The sequence below is a fragment of the Equus asinus genome, chromosome 12 (genome assembly GCF_041296235.1).
Source record: "Equus asinus isolate D_3611 breed Donkey chromosome 12, EquAss-T2T_v2, whole genome shotgun sequence".
In the NCBI taxonomy this organism is placed as follows: Eukaryota; Metazoa; Chordata; class Mammalia; order Perissodactyla; family Equidae; genus Equus; species Equus asinus.
In genome coordinates this window covers 57289367-57309768 of record NC_091801.1, presented here as the reverse complement: position 1 = coordinate 57309768, position 20402 = coordinate 57289367, and the positions used below count along the sequence as shown (strand labels likewise).

Below are 20402 nucleotides of genomic sequence, written 5' to 3'. Positions count from 1 at the left end.
CATGGGCTGGCCCGGTGGTGTAGCAGTTAAGTGCATACCTTCCACTTTGGTGGCCCGGGGTTCGCCAGTTTGGGTCCCAGGTGCAGACATGGCACTGCTTGGCAAACCACACTGTGGTAGGTGTCCCACATATAAAGTAGAGGAAGATGAGCACAGATGTGAGCTCAGGGCCAGTCTTCCTCAGCAAAAAGAGGAGAATTGGCAGATGTTAGCTCAGGGCTAATCTTCCTCAAAAAAAAAAAAAGATGGTTCAAATTTAGAATATATATTTTAAAAAACACTCCTGGGCCAGCACTGGTGGCCTAGTGGTTAAGTTTGGTGTGTTCTGCTTTGGTGGCCCAAGTTCAATTCCTGGACATGGGCCTACACCACTCATTTGTCAATGGCCATGCTGTGGTGGCAGCTCACATACAGAAAGAGGAAGATTGGCAGCAGATGTTAGCTCAGGGCAACTCTTCCTCAGCAAAAACAAAGAAAACACTCCTATACCATCAAAATAAAATAGACAATCTAAGAAATGGAAGTGAGAATTGCTAGAAAAATCCTAAAGACAAGATGGAGAGTCTAGTGTATTGAGAAACTGAGAAAAGTTCAGAATTACTAGGGTTCAATATAGGGAATAGTGTTGCTAGAGATGAAAATGAAGAGGAAAGTAGGGCTCTGGAAAGCTGCTGGTTGTAAGTAGGGATTATAGAATATGAAATTAAGGGAGTAAGATAATAGATAGGTAGACCAATTCAAGGACAGTAGCCTTAGTCCATGTTGTAGATGGTGGAGCTGCCTAGTATGGAAGTGGCAATTGGACAGGAAAGCTGTATAGATTTTGTATGTGTGTGTGTGTATGTACACATACATATGTATATATACAGGCCTGGGTGAATATTTGAATATGAAAGCTGACGAAGAAGAAGAAGGCAAATTTAGAGCCAAGTTTCTGACTTGGACATCAGGAAGATGATGGTGCCATTCTCCAAGATAATAAATCAAGAGAAAAAGCAGTTTTATTGTTTCTTTCTATATTGTTTTCTTCATTTTTGAGTGTTTTTTGTTTGTTTCATAGAGGATGGAATTGATGAATTTCCTTTTAGTATGGAATCCGTATTAGCGTTCTTTTGCTGTTGTAACAAATTAGTACAAACTTAGTGGCTTATAACAACAGCAAATGAATTATCTTAGAGTTCTTCCAGTCAGAAGTCTGGAACAGTTTCATGGGGCTGAAATGAAAGTGTCTGCGGGGCTGTGTTCCTTTTTAATCATTCTAGAGGAGATACTGTTTCTTTACTTCTCCAGGTGCTAAAATGCACCTGCATTCCTGGATCTGTGGCCCTCGTCCTTCATTTTCAAAGCCAGCAATGCTGTTTTTCTCTGATTTTATTTCCATCATTATATTATTTTCTGACCACAGCTGGGAAATGTTATCTGTTGTGAAGAACTCATTTCATTAGATTGGGTCCACCTGAGTAATCCAGGATACTATCTCCATCTCAAGGTCTATAATATTAATTGTATCTGCAAAGTCCATTTGCCTTGTAAGATAATGTATTTACAGTTTCTAGGAATCAGGGTGTAAACATTTTGGAGGCCATTATTCTGCCCGCCACAGTATATTTGATGTGTTGCTGGAAATAAACTAGGGATAAATGGGTGCTTGTTACCTCATGTACAGGATTATGATCTGAGCTGAAGATATTTAGTTCAAGATCAAGAGTGTATGCTTCTAATTATAGCCATAAGAGTTGATGATATTACTCAGAAGGAGAATATAAAATTAAAAGAAAACATAGTAAAACTCTGAAGAACAGCAATGCTCATGTGAAAAAATCATGGAACCGTAAATTGGAGGCAAATTGGAAGAGTATGATACTTCAGAAGCCAAGAAAAATGTAGTAGTAAATGATCCCAGGTTTTTCTGGGAAGTCAAGGTAAGAAATGAGACATATCTGTGGGAATACATGATTACTTTGGTAAGCAGATATCTTATAATGTCTAAAGGACAAATTCAGCTTGTCACAAACTAAAGTGAAAGGAATTGATAAGGGAGCGTGTGCAGTTGTCTGCAGCTTTGTGACTATAAAAGAGAAGAGAGAGCTAGATCGGTAACTGGAGGGGAAATTGAGATTGATGGATTATGTGTCCTAAATTCTAATAATAAATGTTATAAATCACTAAATGTGGAGACAGAAAGTATTGTAGAGAGAAAGGATCTGTGTTTGAGGAGATTGACTAGTAGATGGAAGAAGTTAAAAAAACAAAAGTGTTTGGGTCAAGGCATAGACAGGAGGAGGAATCTTCCATTGTGAATGAAAGATAAAAGGATGCTAACCACACAGGTCTAAGAGTATAGTGAGCTCTTTCTTTGTGTGAGGAAGGGGAGAGATGATTAGGAGAGACTGAGTGGGAGGTGACAGGAGGCGAAATTTGAGAAGGGAGAGACAGATTTGAATTAGCTGCCATAGAGCCCTGGAAAGTGAGCAAGGCTGGAGAACTCATAGCTTTCTGAGAAGTACTCAGGGCCCAGCTGAGGTCACACACCATCACCGACCAACAGAAATATAATGGGCTTTACATCTCAAAGCAACCACATTAGGAAAAGGAAAAGAAAAAGTTGAAATTAACTTAATAGTACATTTTATTTACCCCAATATATCCAAAATGTTACCATTTCAAAATATAATCAATATGATGAAACTATTCATAAGACATTTTGCGTTTTTTATAGTGTCTTCAAATACTGCTATGCATTTTACCCTCATAGCACATTTCAATATGGACACTAAAGTTTACCAGAAATATTAATTTATTAGATTTCAAAAAGTTTACAACAAAAAAAAATGCTTTTGCAAACATGCTTATTTTTCAGATAATTGAATTATTTAGATTTTTATTTTAAATTTAATTTAGTTAACATTAAATAAAATTAAAAATTCAGTAGTTACATTTCACCAGACGTGTTTGAAATGCTGGAGAGTAGCTGGCAGTTACCATACAGAGAGCACAGTTACAAATTTATATGTGTGGTGGCATTGTAGGGGAGGAAGACATTTCCTCTTCCCAAATGTGGGTTCGTCTGGCCGGAGAACGAATTAAATTCACATGAGACAGAATAGCAAGAGAAAATTAAACAAAGCTTTATGAGGAATCGTGGCCCGGGGCCTTTCTTCCTGAAGGAAGAAAGGGCACTGAAGAAGTGGGGTGCACAGAGTGGTTATATACCCCCAAACAGGGTGTTTCACATGTGATTGAAATGTCCCTCCCACAATAGTCACAAGATTGCCCTGTCACACAGCGCTTGATGGACACAGCAGGTAGTGGATCTGCTATCTCAGTGGGCGTAGCAGGAGGCACGTCTATTGTCTGGAGATGGGGGGCTCACAGGTGAGTGCAGCAATTAGTTCCTAGCCTAAGGAAAGATGCTTAATCCTTAAAGAAATGCCAACCTTGGGCGGGGGAGGGAAGTCAGTTACAGGAGGTTACCAGAGAAGCACAATAAAATGCAGATTTAAGTTCTTGCCTTTGGCATTGATTAAAAGTTTCTAGAGAGAAGGTCATCTCCTTTCTTCTTCCTGGTACAGAGAGGGAGGCACCTTTTACAGATGGAGATTTACCTTACAAATGTAAAGGTGTCCTAACAAAGGGCGAGTTCCATTCCTCAGAGCCTCCTTCCCTGTCCCAGTTTATCAAAAGCAATCAGCCTCAAATAATCCTGATGCCAAAGAGACGTATCTTGGGGTGGCCAATTCCAGGTCCCTACAGCATCAACCTACTTGGTTCTGTTGTTTTTCTCCATGCTTGGTACATGGTAAATAAAAAGTTTTAGGTTTATCCTTCTCATCATTTTTTTAGTGAAAAGGATTTTAAACAAATTAAAAATGTGTTCCTTGTGATCTCTAGGTATTTAATAATAAGAAGAATAACAGCATCAATAATAATAATGACAATAACAGTGGCTAAAAGTTACAATGCACTTATGCCAAGAGACAGTTAAGCACACTGTAAACTTATTTAATCTTCACAACTGTCATATGTAGTAGATATTATATTTATCCCATTTACAGATCAGCAAATTAGAAAGAATAAATAAATAGCCCAAAGTCAAAAAGCTAGTATGTGACAGACTGGGATTCATACCCAGGAAAGTGATTCTGAAGTCTCTGCTCTTAACCATCCTGGCGTATCACCAAACTAGTCTTAACTTGTTACTTTTTCTTCCATCAATCTAGTAGTATTTGCTATGGTTTTTAACTCGGTTGCTCTGTTTGGCAAATTTCCTTTAGCAGTAGCCTGCACAAGTAAGTTGAGGAAAAATGCTGAGATATCACATTCTCTTTACTAGATAAAGTCTCTTAGTGTGAGGCTACCAAGAGTCTAATTTGCGCTGAATAGACATCCTACTCTTTGCCTCTAATCATTTGTTTGAGCAAGCGGCACTGAAGTCTCACCATATTCTGGGGATTTGTCTATCCTTAGAATAAAGGGAATCTTAATCTTTGCTGCTAAAAAAAGTATGAAAGGATGGGTACTTGTTCTGAACAAATAGGTCCCGTTCTCTGCAGAATCCATTTCTAAACAGCTCATATCAGTGCATACTATTCGCTAGAGAGCTTGGAGATTCCTGAACACCAACTTTGGTGAAGTTTAACCTCACCAAATAACTGTGCAGCTGTTCCTTGTATCATATATTCAGTGATCATAGGTTTTGCTTTGACAGGAATGGGATTTTTTATCCCTGTGTCTTGGTATCTGTAATAATCAGTTAATTTCCAGCGTAATATAAGTGATTATTGATACAAGTAACAGGACAGACTCCAGGAGCATTTGTTGAAAATATTGAAAGTTCAAGAACCAAGGCCAAGTTTTCTAAAATGTAGTGAAATATCCTTTAGAATGAAAGTCTACTTCTGAAATCAGGACGTCATAATCAAGGAATTTTTAACCATGCTCAGAATTTCCTAGCAACTCTTGCATCTTTATAGGATAGAAACTAACATGATGATTTCCTTAATTATGAAATCAATATTGGCACTCTGTGGGTACTAGTAACTGGAATGAAACCTGGACATTTTGAGGGAGTAAAAGAGAATTTATGCAAAGGGATCTAAGTGTAACAATCTGATATTGCCATGTAACAAACCACCCCAACATGTAGCGGATTTAAACAGCATTCATTTATTATATTCACTTACCTGCAGGCCAGCTCACTGGTGGTTGATTGAGGCTGCACTTAGCTGTCACCGTCTTTGATGGTGGCTCTGCTTTGTCTTCTTGGGAGCAGCAAGTTTTCCCAAGTATAATATTATATTGTGATGGCAGAGGTGCTAAATAGCAAGCAGAATCATGGGAAACTTCTTAAATCCAAGGCTCAGAAGGACTTTCATTTGGCCAAAGCAAGTCATATGGCCCAAACCAAGATTGAGGTATGGAGAAATACAAGACGAGGGGAAATATATAACCCTAGATGGGTCCATGGCATGAGTATAGATGATGGAAGAGGTGAAGAATCGAGGGCAACATTTCAACCTACCATTCTTATAAACTTGAAAAATCTAAGAAAAATATATGTCAGACTGGGAAAGACAGGAAGAGCAGCAAGAAGTATCGCAATCTGAAGTTCATGTGGAGAATCTCATTTAGACAACACACTGTCGACAAACTGGCTGGCCTCTTACTAACTTCTATAAATGTGTGATTCTAACAAGATGGAAGTATACAAGAGAAATTCTGTTTAGCCTCTTTGGGTCACACAGGATCATCCCTGCTCCTGGAAGTGAAGGGTGGAGGTGCTATTAGCTTGGCAATGAAAAATTGTACTGATCCACAGTGTGGGGAAAATTAGTTTCCCTAAATAAATGATAGATCCTGCTTTACCAAAAGAATGAGAAGATATTCTGGACTGATAAAAATACCTGATGTCCACTATAATTGCTTTGGACACTTCACAATCCAGCTGTATATTTTCCTTATCAGTGATCAGATTTAGGATATGATGTCAAGGTCATCACTGATATTGAGACAAACAGACACAGTCTTAGATCATGAATGAACTAATGAGTTCGATCCTGTAGGGCCCAGGGAACAGAACAGATATGAACTGAAGGATCATTTTACAAGATAAGAGTTTAGGCATTGCCGTAAATACAAGTCACTTATTAAAAGTTTGGGATATCACAGGGCCTCTGCTGCCTTCGAATTTGGAAACAATTGAGCCAATCTCTTTTCTGCCTAGAGATGGAAATGCCAAGTCATCATGAGGATGTTCTCTATTTGGGGGGGAAAAATACCTTCCTTAGTTATGTAAATGTGGAAGTAGAAGCAATTCTTGCCCTGAGGAATTGGTATAAAAAGATCTTTTTGGATATCCTAAGATTTAGCAAATTGTTTTTCTTTCTTTAGTATGCAGAATTCTGAAGACAGTACAAGTGTTGAGCCTGTCTGGCTTCAGAATAGTAAACTTCTCCATGTTCTGTGAGATAGAAAAGGCATTATCACTTCTTTAGGCCACTGATTTTTAGTTTTATTATTTCTATTTGCTTGTAGCTGAATCCAATGTGAAGAGATGCACATTTTAATCTTTAACAAACCATGTCATTTCTTTTCTTCCTATTTCTGTGCATATTAGGTCCTTGGCAGACCTCCCGATCTCCTCTTTCTAGGCTTTGAATTGATTGCTTATATCCACAATTTAGTTATTGTCAGATAGTTAACAGTGTAATTTTGCATGGGTGACACCTAGTTTTCTTATTAAGAAATCTACAGTGTAAAATAGCAGATGTACTGGTAGCATAGCAGGAAACTGTTCCCTAATCTCAGTAAATTTCTAAAGTTTTTTGGTTTTTTGCCCATACTAGGCAAAGGTGCTAGAGTTTCAGGCGAGGTAGTTGGGCTTTATGACTTGAGGCATAGAGCTTTGTGAAACTTGGCAGAACCTCACCCTGCACTGGCAAAATTTCATCACCAGCAACCCAACCATAACTCCTTGGGGAACTGACTTAAGAAGCTGAGTCAAGGAATATTTACCAGCTTAATTTCTCCGGTAACATTTTTGCTGACATTGCATCTTGTTAGGGAAATACAATTGAAAAAGATCTTCTCCCAATTTAGAAAACTTCTCCACAAAAGGAGTAGAGAAAGAAAACAGTTTTATTATTGAATAGCCATTAAGTCAGAATGTGACACGCTTCACAGGCAATCCGCCAAGAAGTTGTGAAGACAGAAAGAAATCTTAGCCTCTTATAAAGCTGTCTTAGTCCTTTTGGGCTACTACAACAAAGACATCACTGATTCGGTGGCTTTTAAGCAACAGAAATTTATTTCTCCCAGTTCTGGGAGCTGGGAGTCTGAGAGCAGAGTGCTAACGTGGTTGGGTTCTGGTGAGAGCCCTCTTCTGGGCTGCAGACGGCTGACTACTCATTGTATCCTCACATGTCAGAGAGCAGAGGAGGGAAGCAAGCTCTCTCATGACTTTTATAAGGGCACCAACCCCATTCACGAGGGCTCCACCTTTATGATCTCATCTAATCCTAATTATCAGTCTAAGACCCCATCTCCTAACACCATCACGTTGAGGAGGCAGGATTTCAATTTATGAATGTTGAGGGGACACAAACATTCAGCCTATAACAACAGCCAAGCAAATACAACCCTTTACATACATGTTCTCAAGATCAACAATCACTAGTCCTCAAGTAAGAGGATTTGACCATACCATTTGTCACACATTTTTCATCTCAACTTTACCAGGCAATTGGGATGACTATCTATGTTAGCTAAGGCTGTATCTAGAGGAGAAACAAACTTCTCATATGTTTATGACAGAAGATAGTTTTCCAATTTGGAGCAAGATGCCCATGGGAAGGTGGCCTCCTAATCTATGATGTCTTTGTTTCAGTAGCCCAAACAGACTAAGACAGCTTTATAAGGGCATGAGATTCGTTTCTGTCTTCGCAATTACTTAACAGGTCACCTGTGATGTGCATCACATTCTGGTTTAATGTTTGTTCAATAATAAAACTGTTGTCTTTCTCCACTACCATTGTGGAGAAGTCTTCTGGGTCGGCAGGAGGTTTTTTTAAATTATATTTCCGCATCAGGATCCTGTTTGGCAGGAATTTTGCCACTGGCTATTAACCTCATTTTCTTTTTACACGCAAAGCACTGAAGGAAACTATCCCACTTCTGTTTTGCAGGGTAAAACAAGGGTGAGATACTGAAGAGCCTTGCTCAGTATGCAATTAATCTTAGCTGAATTTCCAGAAATGTTGGGGGAACACAGAACAGAAGAGTCACACTGCTGGACTGAAGTTTCAAAAATTGCAAAATGGGGAACGATTTCTGCCAAGGGATTCAAGATTACAGTAGCCAGTTTATCTCATGAAGGAGAGCTCCAGATGTCTGTCAGGGTACTAAAGTGGGAAACCAGTGGAGCAGGGCAAGTCATGTAATTCCCAGAAATAAACTACCATTAGGAGAACATAGGTGGGAAACCAGTGCCATCAATAGTAGTCTACTCAGATGGCTTCTGCTAGGATAAAAGGTCAAAGTCGTTTGAAGGAAGTGTAGAAGTCATTAGCCTTTCAGGCAGTGAGAGCACCTACTTTTAACTCCTTAGGGAGTGAGAAAGATGATAGTGAATGGCAAATCACAGCTGGTGAAGGAAGGAGGCGACGCTCACCCTTGGCTGGGGATCTCCATCCCTGTCTAAATCCTTGAGATAGAAGTTATCCAGAATTAAATTAAGTTAAAAATAAGATATGTTATGTCCTGAAGCAGGAAAAGGGGCCACTGTCACAGGCAGAGTCCTGAGAAATATATTCTTCATACTCCAGACCAGGATGGCAAGGTATCTGGAGATGGCTAAGTCAACTCACTGGACACTTGTTGAACCTAGGGAAAGCACCTCTGTGCAAACCTTGGGCTGCTTTCCACATGGGATTTCTATTCTGGGGGAACGAATTCTGGACCAAGGCAAACTGCCACCCTCTTGAGGAAGGAAGGATACCTCTTTTGGGACACAAAATTATACTAGGAACACAAATGTTGGGGGATGATAATTTGTTCATTAACCTTTTCTTTTTTTGGTAATTTGCCACCCATAATTGCTTTATATTCACTGCAATATTCTCTGTTAGGTCAGAATCTTCCATTCCTCTAGAGTAAGGCTTTTCCAACAGAAGTTTGAACAGGAAAAAAAAGTCACCAGTCAGCTTTTTTATTTTAAATTGTTTGAAATTACAATATTAAACAATAAAAATAAAGGTCCGTACTTTTTATTTATATAGGCTGAGTGATTTTGATTTCAGAATGTAAAACTGGAGGAGTCAAAAGCATAAAATTTATTTGTTCCTTCATTTAGTCCTGTATCTATATATGTATTCATGATTTTATGAGACTCTCTTCTGGACTAGGCACTGCTATAAACACTGGGAATACAGCAGTGAATAAACTAGAAAGGTCCTGGCATCTGGGAGCTGATGCTGTAGTTGGAGGCGAAGGGAGGTCTCTCTGAGCAGATGGCGTTATACGTGTACCTGAAGGAGGAGGAAATAAGCCACAGGGTTCTCTGAGAGGCGAGATTTGTGGGTAAAGGAAACAGCAAGAGCCCTGAGACAGAAGCAGACAAGGCGTGTTTGTGGGGCAGCCACAGCTCGGCGTGGGTGGACCGAGGGAAGCCGTGGGGAAGAGTGGTAGGAAGGAGATCAGAGAGGTAGAAGAAAAACCAGATTATTTAGGGCCTTGTGGACCATTTACAGACTTGGCTTTTATGGTGAATGGAATGGAAAACAAGAAACGGACTGGAGAAGAAGTTGACAAGCTCTAATATATGTTTTTAAATTATCACATGAGCTGCTCTGTTAAGAATAAACTTTCCAGGGTGGAGTCCAGAAACAAGGAGCCTATCAGAGGATGAAATAGCAATCCAGCATTTTTTCCTAATGTGCTTAGAAGTAGTAGCAGTGTTTGTAACAGTAATCAGTCGTCCCAAAACTATTTATTTAAAATGTTATCTCTAAAAAATCTTGTAAAATTTCACCAATGTCATGCTTTGAATGTGTATTTTCTTAGATATACTTTAGACTCTTCTCTTTTTAAATCAATCTGTCTATTCCTGCACTGCTATTGTAATGTTCCGTTTACTACTTAGTTGACTGTTCTATTCAGTACCCGACAGGGTGAATCACAATTCATTGCTTTTTCATTTCAGAATTTTTTTTAAATAAAGATTATGGTTGAATTTTATCAAATGTGTTTTTTGTATATTTAGTGAATTATATTAATGGAATTTCCAAAATTGAAGCCATATTCTGGATTGAAATACACTTAGATATAATATGCTACTATTTCAATTGACTTTTTAATTTCACATGATAATATTTTACTATTTTTCCTTATAGTTACTTATATTTTAAAATATATTTTATACTATTACTTATAAGTAATACACGATATAGTTAGAAATTTATATTCTTTTTATTTTTCAAGTTTTTGGAAGGTCATAATGAATCATCATATGAATTTGGAATTTTTTTCTTTTTCTTTCTTATCTGGATTGAAGGAATGTGAGACTATCTAAATTTATCATTGATTTAGTAATTTAATTTTCTGCCTGGATACTCTGGGATTCCATTGTATCTTTAAACTTAAGTAGCTTACTCTGGAGATTATATAGTATATGTTAGTATATAAATATATTTTATCTGACATATAAAATATATTATATATAAATGTATTTAATAGAAATAAGTAGATGTATTCTGATTATATTATATGATATATAAATATATGTTCTAATGCATTTGCATATATATCTAATGTAATTTTGTCTGATTATATTTATTTGTGTGTGTTAACATATAGTAGTAGTCTCTTGCATAATTTTCTCCAGATTATGACATTCAATGTAATTATGAATATTCTGTTTTATCTTCATTTAGCATTTACTCCCCAAATAACTTTTTTAATTTTTTAATTTGTTTTATCTTTTTCTTCTCTACTTCAGGATCACCAATTATCTATGTTTGATTATTGTTATATTTATTTCTCTAAAATTACTATTATTATTGTCAAAATTTTCTTTCCATTCTTAGCAATTTTTATCACATCAATGATTTATTTTTTAGATGTGTCTTCTCTGAACATCTTATAAACTGTTCATATATTATTATCATTTCTCTAATGGTGCTATTTGGTAATTAATTTCCTCACTTATACATGTAAGTATACGTACCCTCCTTTTTCATGCTTTATTTATTGTTCTTTTTCATTTCCTTATCTTGCCTTATAATCTTACATTTGCTCTGTCCATACATTTTACAATGCCTATCAATTATTGAAGTGTGAAGCATTTGTTAGAGGTAAATTCTTCTATTTCCTTAGGTACGTTTTCTTCCTGAATGGTTCTTCTTTTGTTTTTTGCTGTAGTACTTTTTACATGTCTTGTCATTCCATCTCATTCATCTTTCATCCTTGTTATGATATCTCCACCTTCTGTTTGCCTAAATATGTTGCATTTAATTTATTACTAATGTCCTGCCAACTATGTCTAAATCAAATTTTTCCTTCCTTTTAGAAATATGGTTTGATGGTGGGGTATTGATGGTCTGGGTTTTGTTTACTGTTATTTTCCTTCTTTAATTGCTCATATCTTATACCAACAAGTATGCCTGTTCCCTCCAAATTCAAATTAAGAACTATATTTATAGTGAACACTCTGAGAATAATTAAGGCTAGGGACAATTCTTATTTTCACACTTGACCATCACTCACAGAGTGTGTTCAAGATGAAAGAGTAACACAGAGCCCACAACCTGTGTTTCTTTGTGGAGGCAGCCAAACAGTGAATACTTATCTATCAACACATCCAGAGAGAGTGAAATTTCATAAGAATCAAAGATCTCTTTGGGTAAAAAGAAGAAATTTGATGTTTTTTGCTTGCTAATCATATATTTTGAATTTTATGACCTCATACTCTGGATCTAGTACTTTAATATCTTTCTTATTCTTATATACCAAAAATTTGCAATGAGTAGAATGAGTATAATTTGGAATAATTTGTAGTGAGAAGAGGAGAGCAATTCTACTCTCTGAAACTTTTGGCCATATCAGGAGACATTTTTAGTCATTCTGACTGGAAGGGGGAAGCTGCTGGCATTTAGTGAGTAGAGGTGGGGGATGCTGCTAAACATCTTACAATGCACAGGAACGTACCTCACAACCAAGAATTATCTGGCCTCACATTTCAATAGAACACAGGTTGAGAAATTCTGTTCTACATAATTCTGTTTTCTTTGCTCTAAGGTTCTCCTTAACCTTGTTTGTCCTCTCTTCTCTATACTCCTTGGTTGCTGTCGACCTGAACTTGTCTTATCTGACAAAAATCATTTTGTTTAGCACTGTTCTTTGTACTGGCCAGCAACTCTTGTCCCAAAGAACCGGTATAAATGTTAGCATTTTCCTAATATCAAGAAGTAAGTACAAAGATTATTTTAGATATTAATTGGATTTACAGAATTATTTTCAAGGCATTTTTGTAATTTATCATAGAAAGTATAAGGATCACAAAATATAATTACTTAACTGGTTAGGAGCAATATTTATAGTTTAATCTGAGAATATTTAAGTCCTGCTATAATTTGTAGTTTTCCATTGTTATCGTCCCTCCCAGGTATGTTCCAGATGTAAGAGCTGAAATTAAATGGCAAAACACATATTTATGTAGCACCATTAGGAAGTATTAATTTATTTTGAAGTGTAAAGATAAGGAAATTTTACTTCCCCATCTCTAAGATTACAAAATAAAGTGGGTGAAATATGGATGTGTATAATCTACTCAAGAGAAAAACAATTTTTTTTCCCGATCTGCTCTCCATGTCAAAGTATGGCAAAAGAAGCACAGAAATTGGAAGTTTCTAGGATCCATAAACTTTCAAGCACGCTGTATTATAGATATGGGAATAGTTTTTTACTCTAAAACTTTCTGAGCATATACTATGGACCAGGTGTGCTCGTAAATGCTGAGAATGTCTCGATGAACAAAATCAATAAAATCCCTGCTCTTATGGAGCTTCTATTCTGGGGAAGAGAATACATAAAATGAATAATTAAATATAAGCATGTTAATTGTATAAAAAGTCTTAAGACAGAAAGTAGAGTAGAGAAATATAAAATGTTTGGAGAGTTGCAATTTTACAGATTCATGAGACCAGTTAGGGAGTTGTATTATTTTTATTGCTAACAAACTACCCAAATATAGTGGGTTAAAAAAAGCTCAACAGATTTATTATCACACAGTTTCCATGGGTTGGAAATCAGGCATGGCTTAACTGAGTCTTCTCTTCAGGGTCTCACCAGGGTCAATCAAAGTTTCAGCCAGGCTATGTTTGTATCTGAAGCTCATGATTCTCTTCCAAACTTAGGAGGTTATTGGCAAAATTCAGTTTCTCGTGATTGTAGGACTGAAGTGCTTGTTTTCTTCCTGTCTACTGGGTTCCGCTCTTAATTCCTAGAGAACCTTCAAAATTCATTACCATATGGTCCTCCCACAACACAACAGCTTGCTTCTTCAAGGTCACCAGGGGACTCACCCTCTGACTTCTGTCTCTGACCTCTAGGCTTTCTTTTAAAGGCTTCACCTATTTATCAGGCCCACCAGAAGATCTTCTTTTGTTTAACTCAGTTGATTAAGGACCTTAATTACATCTCCATAGTCTCTTCACCTTTGCCACATGGTGTAACATAATCATAGGAGAGATTCTATTGTTTAACAGCAAAAGGATATTCTACTATTTGAGCCATGGTCTACTGTTTAGCAGCATGTTACAGGTTTTTCAAAAGAAAATGACAAGAAACCAGATGTATAATTGAGTATCCAGAGAGAGGTCTGGGCAGGAGCTAAAAATTTGGTAATCATCAACATGCAGATGGTATTTAAAGACATGAGACTAGATAAGCTCTAGGGAGAGAGTGGAGACTAAAAACCTGAGTAAATTTGAAAGACAGAGCCTTGGAGCTCTCCAACATTTCCAGGTTGGTAAAACGAGGAAGAACAACCAAAAAGTCTAAGGAATGGGCAGAAAGGTAGGAGGAATTACAGGTGGGAATGGTATCTTGAAAGCTAAGCGATTTTTTAAAAATTTTTAAGATTGGCAACTGGGCTGACATCTGTTGCCAATCTTCTTTTTCTTCTCCCCAAAACCCCCTCAGTACATAGTTGTATATTCTAACTGTAGGTCCTTCTGGTTGTGCTATGTGGGATGTCACCTCAGCATGGCTCAGTGAGCAGTGCCATGTCCACACCCAGGATCTGAACCAGCAAAACCCTGGGCTGCCAAAGCAGAGCATGTGAACTTAACCACTTGGCCATGGGGCCGGCCCTGAAGAACTTGTTTTAAGGAGGAGAGAAAACACATACTTCAGATGCTGCTGACACATCAAGCAAAATAAGGACTCAGAAATGACCATTCCATCTAACAAATGTGGGTCTTTTGTGATCTTGTTAAGAGCCCTTTCAGTAGATGGTGGTAATTGAAACCTGATGGAGTGGATTCAAGACAGAAGTTTGGGCAGAATTTGGAGACAGTAAGTACAGAAATCAATTTCAGGAAGCTTGTCTCTAAAGATAAGGAGAGAAGATGGTCAGTGCTGGAGGAGTACTGAGAACAACAAAGCTCTTTGTTTGTAGGTTTGTTTAATAAAATGGGAGAAATAACAGCATGTTCATATATTTTGTGGAATGACCCAATAAAGAGGGAATATTTGATGATGTAAGCAAGAGATTGGATAATTATTAGAGCCTTGGTCTTGAGTTAGACGAGCCTAGAGAAGCAGATCTAGTGCACAGTTGCAGGGGTTGGCTTAACCAGGATCAGGGAAAGTCCTCGTATTATAAAAGAAAACAAGGTGGAGCATGTGACCCTGATTTAACTTCAGACCAGTCAACATGGTTGTGAGTTCTTCTCAGCTGTGTTAGCTGTGCTGGTGAAGGTACACGGGAGGCGGATCGCTGAATACAACAAGGATTTTAATTTACCAATTGGGTAAAACAAAGCAGAGCAAGAGAGGAGCAAAGAAATTGAGTGTTATGCAAGGGAGTAACTAAGAGTGGTTATAATGGTAATGATAACATATTGTGGAGTATGTTAGCAAAATGAGCTTAATTTTAAGTGCCAGGAGAAAAATCCTTAGGCAGTAGGAGAAAGACTGTAACTTCAAGTTCCAGTAAGGACAACAGAAGAATAAGAACCAAGAAGGCAGCTAAAGAGGTTGGTCAAGACAACACGTAGATTTAGAAGATGGAACAGAAGAGATTCACAAAATAAAAACATGAGGCACTGGGGATTGGCATCTTTTAGATGCAAGGGCAAGTTTGTCTTTTATGGCAAGTTTGGAGGTATCAACACAACCAAGCACATTCAAAGATCTTTAGCAACCTGATTGAAAAGTTAAAGATGTAACAATGCACTATGGGAATAAAAGCAAAATAAAATGACTTGTGGAGTGGCAGAATCATGGGGGATAGGTAATTTGAGTTAGGACTTAAAGAAAGGATAGAGAAATGTTGACAAGCAAGTAGGACAAAAGATAGATGATTGATAGATCTCTCTCTCTCTGTCTCTCTCTCTGTGTTTTACCAGGAGATATCATTCTCTGCTAAGCTAAACAGTTAAAAAGCATAATTGAGGCCTGATTTTCTTAAGGATTCTATTGACAAAGAAAATAAAGTAATATAGAATCACTATCATATATTAAAACATTCAAATTTGATGTCCTACAGTTACTGGTCATCTTTATTGAAGCAAAAACAAACTATAAACTATATATGTCTCATGTTAAGATTTGCAGTTTTAACCTATAATTATTACATGTACTCACATCCATCAGAATGGTTCAATTATACCTTAGAAAGACACTCCAAAATCTCCATGGTTTGAAATAATCAAAGTTTGTTTTTCCCTCAAGCAAAGTCCACTGTGAGTCTAAGCATTTCCAAGGGCAGCTGAGTGTTGTGTTTCTGTATCAGAAAATTCCTCCACTATTATTACAGGAGGAGGAAAGCAGGCCAGAAGGCTGAGCACCAACAACTAAATGTTCCCACTTAAAAATAAAAGACACTTCTTCTGATTATATATCATTTCTAGTGGAGGTCAAATGACCATATCCAACTTCAAGCAGATGAGGAAATACAAGAACCTTGAGTTCTCAGAAACAAAGGAGAACAGATAGTGGTGACTAGTAGATATGCCCAACTCAACATCCTTAAGATATTTCTTTTATTCCTGCTTTATTATGATTTAGAGATTTATAATAATTCTCTAACTATTCAGCCTGATTGATTTTTTTTCCACGTAATGGCAATATAGTGCAAAAATAGGATATTAAAAAGAGTGTATTTGTGTTCTCAAATCTGTTGTTAAACTGCTTGGTAGAACAAAATGGACGTATTTTTGATATCAAGCAAGGGCTTGAGCTGCCTGCTGCCAAGACAAAAGCCAATCCATCACAAGACAATGTGGTAGAGAGAAAGAACTTCATTAAGTGATGAGCTAGCTGATCAGAAGATGGCAGATTATCATCCCTGAAAAAACCATCCGGAAGCAATTTATATAAGGCAAACAGGGCTGGGTAGGGGGCTCAGGAGTGTCATGTACTGCAGGTGTTGGATGACTGCAAACCACTGGGTGCCTCTCTGTAGACAAACGTTTCAGATCTGCTGAATTGTGACATTCCTGAGGAATCTAAGAAAACATCAGTTATTTTCCTATCAAAGAAAGAAGGAACTGTTTGGGCAGAAGACTTAAATTTTCTGCTAGCAAGTCATTCTTTCTGCTGGTTACTGATTAGGTGGACGATGTGTAGTTCTGACCATTTCTTCAAAGCATGCAAAGTGAGAATAAGATGGCAGGCGGAGGTGGTTAGACACAGTCTCTCCTGCTAACTCAGTCTCATTAAGATTCATACTAACCAAAAAGATGCACTTCAAGAAAAATTAGAATGATTTGTGAGTTCACTTACCTGAATTCCATGTATTCATATATTCTTTAGAAAAATAAGCATAATTCATTCTTAATTTACTAAAAATTAAAAATATTTTTGTGGTTTGAAGACACAATTTTTAATCTATCAATAAAAACAATGAAAGACCGCAGATGCACTATGGAATGTTAGTATTTAAAAACACCATTCTTTTTTTCTCCATTAAGAGTTTTCTCCTCCCAGTCAATCTAATCTATTAATTTTGTTCTGCCAAACTCATTTAGGAAGCAACAGAAGCATGAAGGAGAAGCTATGGGATGCAATTATGTTTCTAGCTTTCTTCAATGTTTCCAAATCAGCTGATTTGAAAAAAAGAAATGTTGGAATAAGCACTAAGAGATGGTACACTGCACTGTTTCAAGGAAGTGATTTAGTATACATTGTCATTGGAATAAATATGTGCTGATTAATCGAAGATTAAGAAGCATTTAAAATGTCCCATCAGTGTGTAGTACAGTGTCAGTGGGTGCTCAATAACTGGCAGTTGATGATGATGGCAAAGATACTGTGGGCATGGCTATTTAATAGCTTTTCATACTGAGAGTGGATGTGACTTTTATTTATTTATTTTTTTTGAGGAAGATTAGCCCTGAGCTAACATCTGCCACCAATTCTCCTCTTTTTGCTGAGGAAGACTGGCCCTGAGCTAACATCTGTGCCCATCTCCCTCTACTTTATATGTGGGATGCCTGCCACAACATGGCTTGATAAGTGGTGTGTGGATACACGCCTGGGATCCAAACCGGCAAACCCCAGGTTGCCAAAGCAGAATGCGTGAACTTAACCACTATGCTACCAGGACGACCCCTGGATATGACTTTTTAAAATGCTTCTGTATACATTAAAAATGTATTTATCTTCTTTATATTGTAAATAGAGAAGTTAGAAATCAGACTGTGTCTACATACAGATAAAAAGTAAAAGATTCCATCATTTATCTTGGTGTTTAAACATATTGGATGTTTTAAATACATTTAAGAGAACTGTGCAATGCTGAGAAAATTATCCAGATGTTTAAGTCAGGCAAACATGGAGACGAATCCCAACTGTGACTCTAATTGTGGTATCTAGTGCATGCTCCTTAACATGCTTGCACCTAAGCTCCTTAGAAGTCTCATTGTTTAGTTCATTTGTTTTAGGATTCTGTGAAACAAAGGAGTTAAACTACTATTAGTTCATGAATGTTGGGTTTCTCCTTTTAGAATAAAGTTAACATTTAAAAAAAAGAGGATTAAAGAAGATAAAAAGGCACAAAAATGGTGGTGAATAATATTCAAATACATAGTTTTGTTCCATTTTTACAGCTCTGAATATTGTAGAACTGCTCATGGTTATTGGTGACATGTTTATATGAAAGGAAAGATGGATTGTGTTTAAATGGGCTTAACATTGCGAAATTATCTGTGTAGCAGAGTTTGTGTGTGCGAGGGGGTGGAGAAAACATACCTTTTGCGAAGAATGGTATATAAATAGCCATTTTCTTGACAGAAATTTAATTATAAAGCTTACAGCAATTGAATACCTAACAGGAAGGAAGGCAAACATTGTCATGACATGATTTAAAAACACTATTTGTTATTAAAAATTACTAATATTTTTGGCCATTGTTATAAGAAAAAATAGTAAAATGTGCTAAATCTGGTTCGTGATCTCTACTATTAAATTAATAGTACTAAATATTCACATTCAAGAGATAAATGTGCAAGGGTTACTCTTAACTATTCTAACCTCAGCACTGGACATTTTAAAGGGTTTATCGTGAGGTCTTTAATAGTGCAAATGATCTGTAATTATAAATCTACCCTCTTCTGAGTCTCAGAAGAGGAATCAACCAAATTCCTGAGCATGGTTGAGTTACTTTATATAGAAACTCTGGCGTCTTTTTGATATAGCACTGAAAAGAAGATGGTTGGAGGTTCCATCTTTGTCCAAAGCTCAGTGTTTTCACTAATGCTATACTTTCAGCTTTATGAATAGTTGACTAAGAATGTGTATTGAAGCATGTCCATGTTGTAAAATTTCTCATGTAGCTGCATGCCCTGTTAAGATGAACATTTGCTAGAGAAGCTACTTTTTAAAATTGTCAACTTTGAGTTAGTGAGTTTTATTTTCAGAAAATTCATTTAAAGGCAGAACTCAGAACCTTCCCAATTGGCCTGGAAAAAGGAAATTGGATCTGAGTGTCTAGACAGAAGTTACCATATCAAAAACATCTTGAAATATAGAGTTTAGGAAAGTTGGAAAAAACTTTATAGGGTGCAAAGATCTTCCTGGGAAGACAGGGATTTAGATGTTGGACTTTTAATAAATTGAGAAACACACCAAGGGTTCCCTAAGGAGAACTCAATGGTTAAAATTTACATAGCACTTCCTATGTACAAGGCACTGCTCTAAATTCTTTAATTTTATAAATTCATTTAATCCTCACAAGAACAGTATGAGAACTCTTATTATCCTCATTTTAGATGTAAGAAAACTGAGGAATAGAAAAGTTAAATAACTTGCCCAAAGTCACACAGTTTGCAAGGCAAAGACTCAACAGCTTAAGCAATCTGCCCCCAGAGTCTGAGCTCTTAACTGTTACATCAGAGTTGAAATTTGGACTGATAATCTGGTTTCAATTCTAGGATCTATATGACTCTGAGTGATATTTGGTTCTAGCTTAGCATGTAACTGTACCTGGAAGCAGTCCACTCCCATCCACTTCCACATGCCCACCTACCCATCTGGTAATGGCGTACTTCTGGAAAACTTTTAGATGAGTAAGTATAACTTAGAGTTAAAACATCGAAGACCCTGACACAGTGATCAGCCAGAATCTGTTTGGAAGCACAGGGTGAGAAGTTTCTCCCTGCTAAGTGGGGATTAGCAGTGGACACTCAGAAGGATGTTCAACCCCCAAAGCAGCAGTCAATGTTATATATCTGTGGAGAATGTCACACAGAAAATGAAGTAAAATCTAGAAATCCAATCAGATGCAGGGAACGCTGATACAGAATAATGCATAAGAAAAGGACTAAAAGATTGGTGGTTTTTGATGCTTGCCGAAGCATGGAATTCAGAAGAGTATCTTCGTTTATATTTGGATTTGCTATTAACGTTGTCATATAGTTTTTGATTAGTGTACTTATCTTTATGAATACAACAATATACACATGATTTCATTTTAAAAGCCACATTGTATTATTAATAGTTTATATAAGTAAATTACTTTCGTTCAATTAAAAAAAAACATTGAAGACCCAAGTGGAAGATATTTCAGGCAGACAACCTAAGTATCCTTGGGAGATAATATTTTAACTACGATGGGATCAATGGTTACAACAACAACAAAATAATCCACTAATGGCTGGAAAACTCTTCCTATCAGAGATTTA

General features: G+C 36.9%; 1 pseudogene; it reads left to right on the top strand.

Moving 5' to 3' along the window:
* The first annotated feature begins 18054 nt into the window (after positions 1–18054).
* On the top strand, positions 18055–20136 carry LOC139039811 (DNA-directed RNA polymerases I, II, and III subunit RPABC4 pseudogene; annotated as a pseudogene).
* Positions 20137–20402: the final 266 nt, after the last annotated feature.